Source organism: Bos indicus x Bos taurus, chromosome 22 (genome assembly GCF_003369695.1).
Source record: "Bos indicus x Bos taurus breed Angus x Brahman F1 hybrid chromosome 22, Bos_hybrid_MaternalHap_v2.0, whole genome shotgun sequence".
NCBI lineage: Eukaryota > Metazoa > Chordata > Mammalia > Artiodactyla > Bovidae > Bos > Bos indicus x Bos taurus.
Genome location: NC_040097.1, coordinates 11,688,868 through 11,696,442, shown reverse-complemented (window position 1 = coordinate 11,696,442; position 7,575 = coordinate 11,688,868). Strand labels below are relative to the sequence as shown.

General features: G+C 39.0%; 1 pseudogene across 1 annotated transcript; it reads left to right on the top strand.

Annotated features, from left to right (window-relative positions):
* Nucleotides 1-6,130: 6,130 nt before the first annotated feature.
* LOC113880785 lies at nt 6,131-7,232 on the top strand (annotated as a pseudogene). Its single transcript, XR_003507829.1, has one exon. The product of XR_003507829.1 is annotated as a heme-binding protein 1 pseudogene (transcript).
* Nucleotides 7,233-7,575: the final 343 nt, after the last annotated feature.

Genomic DNA, 7,575 nt, shown 5'->3' with positions numbered 1-7,575 from the left:
TGACACCAAAAGCACAAGCAACAAAAGAAAAAAGATAAATTCATTCATTAAAATTAAACAAACTTCTGTGCACCAAAGGACATTGTTAGGAAAGATAAAGACTGGAACTTCCCTGGTGGTCCAGTGATTTAGACTTTCACTGCAGGGGGTGTGGGTTTGATCCGTGGTCAGGGTCAGGGAACTAAGATCCCCTATGCTGCGTGCATTGGGGTGGGGTTAGGGAGCCATGAGGGGGAAAGAAAGAAAAGAAAGGAAAAAAACAACCTACAAAATAGGAGAAAATACTTTCAAATCATATATCTGATAAGGGTCTAGTATTCAAAATATATAAAAGACTCTTATAACTCAACAACAAATATGCAAAGAAGCCAATTTTAAAATGGGCAAAGGACTTGAATAGACATTTCTCTAAAGAAGTTAGGCAAATGATTAACAAACACATGAAAAGATGTGTTGTAAGAATTGAGAATAGGTACTCAATTAAATATTCATACATGACTGTTTATAGCAGCACTATGTGCAATAAATAAAAGGTGGAAACTACTCACAGCAGCACTGTTCACAATAGCCAAGTCATGGAAACAAGCTAAATGTCCATTGACAGATGAATGGATACACTGGATGTTCATCATGGGTGAATGGATAAGCATTCATCCATGTTCATCAGTGGATGAATGGATAAGCAAAATGCAGTGTATACATACAATGAAATATCATTCAACCAAGAAAATGAAGTACTAATAAAACACAGATGAACACAAAACACATTACGCTAAGTCAAAGAAGCCAGACATACAAAGTCACACATTGCATGATTCCAATTTTATGCAACATCCAGGATAGGTAAATCAATAGAGATAGAACACAGACTGATGGATGGTTTTGTGAGGGGCTGGAGAAAGGAGGAATGGGGAATAATTGTTTAATAACAAAGTTTTTTTGGAGGTGATGAAAATGTTTTGGAACTAGACAGAGGTGATGGTTGTTCAACACTGTGAGTTTACCAAATGCCACTGGATTGTTCACTTTAAAATTAGTTTATGTTATGTGAAAAAGTTGGCTTAAAGCTCAACATTCAGAAAACGAAGATCATGGCATCTGGTCCCATCACTTCATGGGAAATAGATGGGCAAACAGTGGAAACAGTGTCAGACTTTATTTTTGGGGGGCTCCAAAATCACTACAGATGGTGACTGCAGCCATGAAACTAAAAGACGCTTACTCCTTGGAAGGAAAGTTATGACCAACCTAGATAGCATATTCAAAAGCAGAGACATTGCTTTGCCAACAAAGGTCCGTCTAGTCAAGGCTATGGTTTTTCCTGTGGCCATGTAAGGATGTGAGAGTTGGACTGTGAAGAAGGCTGAGCGCCAAAGAATTGATGCTTTTGAACTGTGGTGCTGGAGAAGACTCTTGAGAGTCCCTTGGACTGCAAGGAGATCCAACCAGTCCATTCTGAAGGAGATCAGCCCTGGGATTTCTTTGGAAGGAATGATGCTGAAGCTGAAACTCCAATACTTTGGCCACCTCATGCAAAGAGTTGACTCATTGGAAAAGACTCTGATGCTGGGAGGGATTGGGGGCAGAAGGAGAAGGGGACGACAGAGGATGAGATGGCTGGATGGCATCACTGACTCGATGGACGTGAGTCTGAGTGAACTCTGGGAGTTGGTGATGGACAGGGGGTCGCAAAGAGTCGGATATGACTGAGCGACTGAACTGAACTGATGTTAATTTTACCTCAGTCAATTCAGTTGCTCAGTTGTGTCTGACTCTTTGGGACCCCATTAATCGCAGCATGCCAGGCTTCCCTGTCCTGTCATCAACTCCTGGAGTCTACCCAAACTCATGTCCATTGAGTCGGTGATGTCATCCAACCATCTGATCCTCTGTTGTCCCCCTGTCCTCCTGCCCTCAATCTTTCCCAGCATCAGGGTCTTTTCACCTCACTAAAAAAAAAAAAAAAAAAAAATTTACCTCACTGAAAAAAAAATATTATGGATAAAAAACAGGGAAGAATTTCACAAACTTCAAGCAAGCATAGAATTTCTGAACAGGATATAAAAAGCCCTAAGCATTTAAAAAAAAACTGATAAACTGTACTTCAGCCAAATTTAAGTCTTTGCTCATTAATAGAACAAGATGATCAAAAGCAAAGCTACAGAGTAGGGAAAGGATTCACAATACATTTATCTGATAAAGGACTCATCCTGAATATATAAAGAATTCAAACATATCAATATTAAAAGATAACCCCCAAAAAATGGGCAGAAGGCCTGAAAAAAATACTTCAAAAAAGATCTATGAATAGGCAAAAAGTACATAACATGTTTATTATAGTTAATACCCAGAGAAATACAAATTAAAACCACAGTAAGACACCACCACACACACACATGAGCATGTGAGTTAAAGGACTGACAGGTGGCAAAGAGATGGAGTATCTGGAGTCCTCATATATAGCTGTAAAATGATACAATTACTTGAGAAAAACTTAGGAATTTTTAATAAAGATTTTAAAAAAACAAACAAACACTGACCCCCATGACTCAACCATTCCACTCTTAGGCATTTACTAGAGAGAAGTGAAAACTTATGTCCACAAAAAGTCTTGCCCAGAAGTGTTTGGTGTGTGTGTATACATACATATACATATATATACATATATATATATATATATATATATATATATATATACACATGTATCTTTAAAAATTGGACACAATCCAAAATATACATCAACAGGAGAATGGATAACCAAATTATGGTGTATTTGTACAATGGAATACTATTCGGCAATAAAAAGGAACAAAGACCTGATTCTCACAACATGAATAACATGATGGTAAACAGAATGAGAAAAAAAAAATCATATATGGTATGATTTCATCTTGGAAAGTTCCGTTACAGGCAAAAAACTTATCTATAATGATCGAAATCAGAACAGTTGTCTCTAGGAGGAAGTGGGAAGGGGCTGGAAAAGGGGCCTCAGGGAACATTCACAAGTAATGGGAAATCTAGATTTGAGTGATGTTTACATGGGTGTACACATTTGTCAAAATTCACCGACTTGTACCCTTAAAAATCTATGCATTTTAAATATGTAAAATACTTCTCAATTTTTGTTTTAAAATCACACAGGCATCAGATTTTTCTACAGCAACATTCAAAGCAGAAGACAGTAAAGAAATGTCTACCAAGTTCTGAAGGAAGGAGTGTGGACCATGAGGAAGGTGGTCAAAGGTACAAACGTCCAGTTATAAAATAAGTAAGTACTAGGGATATAACCCGGAGAAGGCAATGGCAACCCACCCCAGTACTCTTGCCTGGAAAATCCCATGGACGGAGGAGCCTGGTGGGCTGCCGTCTATGGGGTCGCACAGGGTCGGACAAGACTGGAGCAACTTGGCAGGCAGCAGGGATATAACCTGGAGGAAGAAATGGCAACCCACTCCAGTGTTCTTGTCTGGGAAATCCTATGGACGGAGTAGCCCGGTGGGCTGTGTCCATGGGATCACAAAGGAGTCGGACATAACTTAGTGACTAAATAACAATGAAGAGGGATATAAAATGATGACTATAGTTGACAGTGGTGTGTGATACCCATGGAAGTCGTGAAGAGAGTAGATTCTAAGAGTTCTCATTACAAGGAAAAGTTTTTTTTTTCTTAAATTTTTCTTTTAATTGTATCTATATGAGATGATTCTCCATGCAAGAATACTGGAGTGGGTTGCCATTTCCTTCTCCAGGGGATCGCCCCAACCCAGGAATCAAACCTGGGGCTCCTACATTGGCAGTCAAGTTCTTTACTGCTAGTGCCAGCTAGGAAGCTATGAGATGATGGATGATAAATAAACTTACTACAATAATTATTTCACAATATGCATAAATCAAGCCTTTATGATGAACACCTTAAACTTACATAGTGATGTGTGTCAATTATATCTCAATAAAACTGGAGAAAAAAGATACAAGACAATTTTCTTTTAATTTAGAAGAGCTTGTTGGTTCACAAATTGGCCCTGTACATGGAAGGCAAGGAGAGACAGAAGAAAGAGGGAGATCATTCCAGATTAGAAGGTGGCATATTTAATAAGCAAGGGAACTTACTTTCAAGGTTCACTTTGGGCAGCTGCAGACAAGTAGATCTCTGCACACACCAACCAGGATCTTAAAAGTTTATGTAGAGGCCTTAACGAGGTTTGGTCATGTACCATCCAGATGTTCTCAACAACACATTACTCCGTCAAGGCTGCATCCTGGCAACAGCTCCCACTATGGGAATGGCAAGCAGACATACATTCCAAGGACAGGGAGGGAATAAGGAGCTTCTGATTTCCTGAGTCTACCTCAAGGGTCAACCAGCTTTATGCTCTTTGGATGACCTCCTCCAACAGAGCCTAAAGAGACTCAACAACTAAAGATAATGTAGTGTGCTGGATGAGGTCCTAGAACAGAAAAAGGACATTAGGTAAAAACTAGGAAATCTGACCTCAAAATATTTAAACCAGTCAACCTTTTATTCAAGCAAAAAAGCCAAGAGGCAAACATCCTAAGGTATGTTCACTTTGTAAAAAGATTTGAGATTTACCTCTATGAATCGTGTACATTTTTCAATAAAAATTTATTTTACATCTGTATAATGGGTATATTAATAAAATCTACTTAATATAGGTATTGCATAAAATGAAATAACCTATGCACAATATGTATAATAACATATATATAAGAGATTCTTGAACACAATAAATAATAAACGTTGTTTATTGTTTACATTAAAAGGATAAGAACACTCCTAGTTTACATTTTTAAAATTCTGGAAGGAGAGGGAGGAAGAGAATGGGAGTAAATATGAAAAAAAATTAGGCAGAAGTTGATAATTCTAAAAGGTAGCTAATGGGTCCACTGAGGTATTCTACTTTTTACATACAATTTTTCATAATGAAAAGAGGGATATAACCACTGGAAGCAAGGGGGTCTTTTTATTAAGAAGAATTTCTATTAAAATTTGGCAAAGTAAACTAATAAAACCTAAGATATGAAATCTTTCCTGGGTGGTATGGTCAACATGGTGAGTAGGAAGACCCTGAGCTCATGGGCATAATGAAATCACAACTCTACAAAGAAACTATTGATAAGAAAAGTGAGAAGACTAGCAGAAAAGATCTACAACTAAAGATATAAAGAAGGAACCACAAGGAGTAGGAAGGGGAGAGATGTGATAGAGTCAAGACCCATATCCCCAGATGGGAGATCCACAAACAGAAGAACAATTATAATTGCTGAGGTTCTGTCCAAGGAGTGAGTGATCTGAGCCCTGCATTGAGCTCCCCAGCCCAGGAGTCCACTGCATTTATATACAATTAGAACAAACTATCAGCAAAAGAAATTAATAAAACAATTCCATTTACAATCACATCAAAAGAAATAAAATACCTAGGAATAAATCTAAGGAGGTAAAAGATCTGTATTTGGAAAACTTTAACAGGCTGATGAAAGAAACTGAAGATGACACAAACTGATAGAAAGATATATCATGTTCATGGATTAGAAGAATTAACACTGTTAAAATGACCATACTATCCAAAGCAATCTACAAATTCCGTGAAATCTCTATCAATACACCAATGGCATTCTTCACAGATCTAGAACAAATAATTCTAAAAATTTTAATAAAATACAAAAGTGCTCAAATAACCAAAACAATCTCGATTAAGAAGAACAGAACTGAAGGTATCAGACTCCCTGATTCCAAACTATATTATAAAGCTACAGTCATCAAAACAATATGCACTGGTGTGAAAACAAGACACACAGATCAATGGAACAGAATAGAGAGCCCACAAATGAATCCACACATATATGGGCTCATTATATTAATGATTATATGGGCAATTAAACTATGACAAAGGAGGCAAGAATACACAACGGGAAAAAGACAGCCTCTTCAATAAATAGCGTTGGTAAAACTGGACAGCAGCATGCAAAAGAATCAAACCGGACTACTTTCTTACATCATGTACAAAAATAAATTCAAAATGCATTTAAAAACAAAATATAATATTGTATGTCAACTATACTTCAATAAAAAATAAAAATAAATGGATTGAAAAATAAAAGGCTTGACCCTCCTGTGCTCGCCCGGGATCCCTGCTCGTGCCGGCTGCACCAGCCCTTTCCCCCTACCCCGTGTTTCCCCGCGCGTCTTGAGCACCACGGCGACACCATGTTGGGCATGATCAAGAACTCGCTGTTCGGGAGCGTAGAGACTTGGCCTTGGCAGGTCCTGAGCAAAGGGAGCAAGGGAGATGTCTTCTATGAGGAGAGGGCCTGTGAAGGCGGGAAGTTTGCCACAGTGGAAGTGACAGATAAGCCTGTGGATGAGGCTCTGAGGGAGGCAATGCCTAAAGTCATGAAGTATGTGGGAGGCTCCAATGATAAGGGACTCGGAATGGGGATGACAGTTCCTATTTCCTTTGCTGTGTTCCCCAGTGACGATGGGGACGTACAGAAGAAATTAAAAGTCTGGTCCCGGATTCCAAACAAGTTTCAAAGCGACCCGCCAGCTCCCAGCGATGACAGCATTAAGATCGAAGACAGGGAAGGCATCACTGTCTATTCCACGCAGTTTGGTGGTTATGCTAAGGCAGCTGATTACACTGCCCAAGCCGCCCAGCTGCGGTCTGCCCTGGAGAGCACAGCCAAGTACCAGACTGACTGCTACTTCTGCACCGGGTATGACCCTCCCATGAAGCCCTACGGACGTCGCAACGAGGTCTGGCTGGTGAAGAGCAGTGAATGAGTCACTGGCTGTGCCCCAAGCTCCGCGGGGGTCTGCATCTGTGCCCACTTCCCCTGGGAAGAAGCAGCGCCCCCGTGCCACTCCAGCAGAACCAACTTCCCTTCAGAGCCAGTCACTGCCAATTTCCTGAGATAAGCATGGTCCAGATGCTGAGGCTCTGTTTCTCTTGGTGGGAAATAACGTACCCACGATACACATGCATCCTTCTAATTGACTAATAGACAATTCAGTGGTAGGCCAGAAAAACCCAGCAGCATTTTTCCAGCTCTCTGGATCCCCTAAAAACAGATATTTACAAATCATGAAAACTGTATTTTTATTAATCCACGAAGAAGTGTGATTTACGCGTGATCTTTCATATGTAATTCTTAGAAGAGCTTTCTTTAAAAAGAAGCCAAAAATAAAGATCTTTAACTTAAAACAGCTGAAAAAAAAAAAAAAGAAAGAAAAATAAAAGGCTTAAATTTAACACCTAAAACCATAAAACTTCTAGAAGAAAACATAAGCTGTAAGTTTTTTGACACTGGTCTTGATAATTTTTTTGCATGTGTCTCCTCAGGCAAGGGAAACAAAACCAAATGGGACTATATCAAACTAAAAAGCTTTTGCACAGTAAAGGAAACTATTAATGAAGTGAAAAGGCCACTTACTGAATTACAGAAGATATAACTGTAAATGATCTATCTGATAAGGGGTTAATATCCAAAATATACAAAAACTCAAACAACTCAAGATAGAAAGAATACACCCAACTCTCACATCCATACGTGACT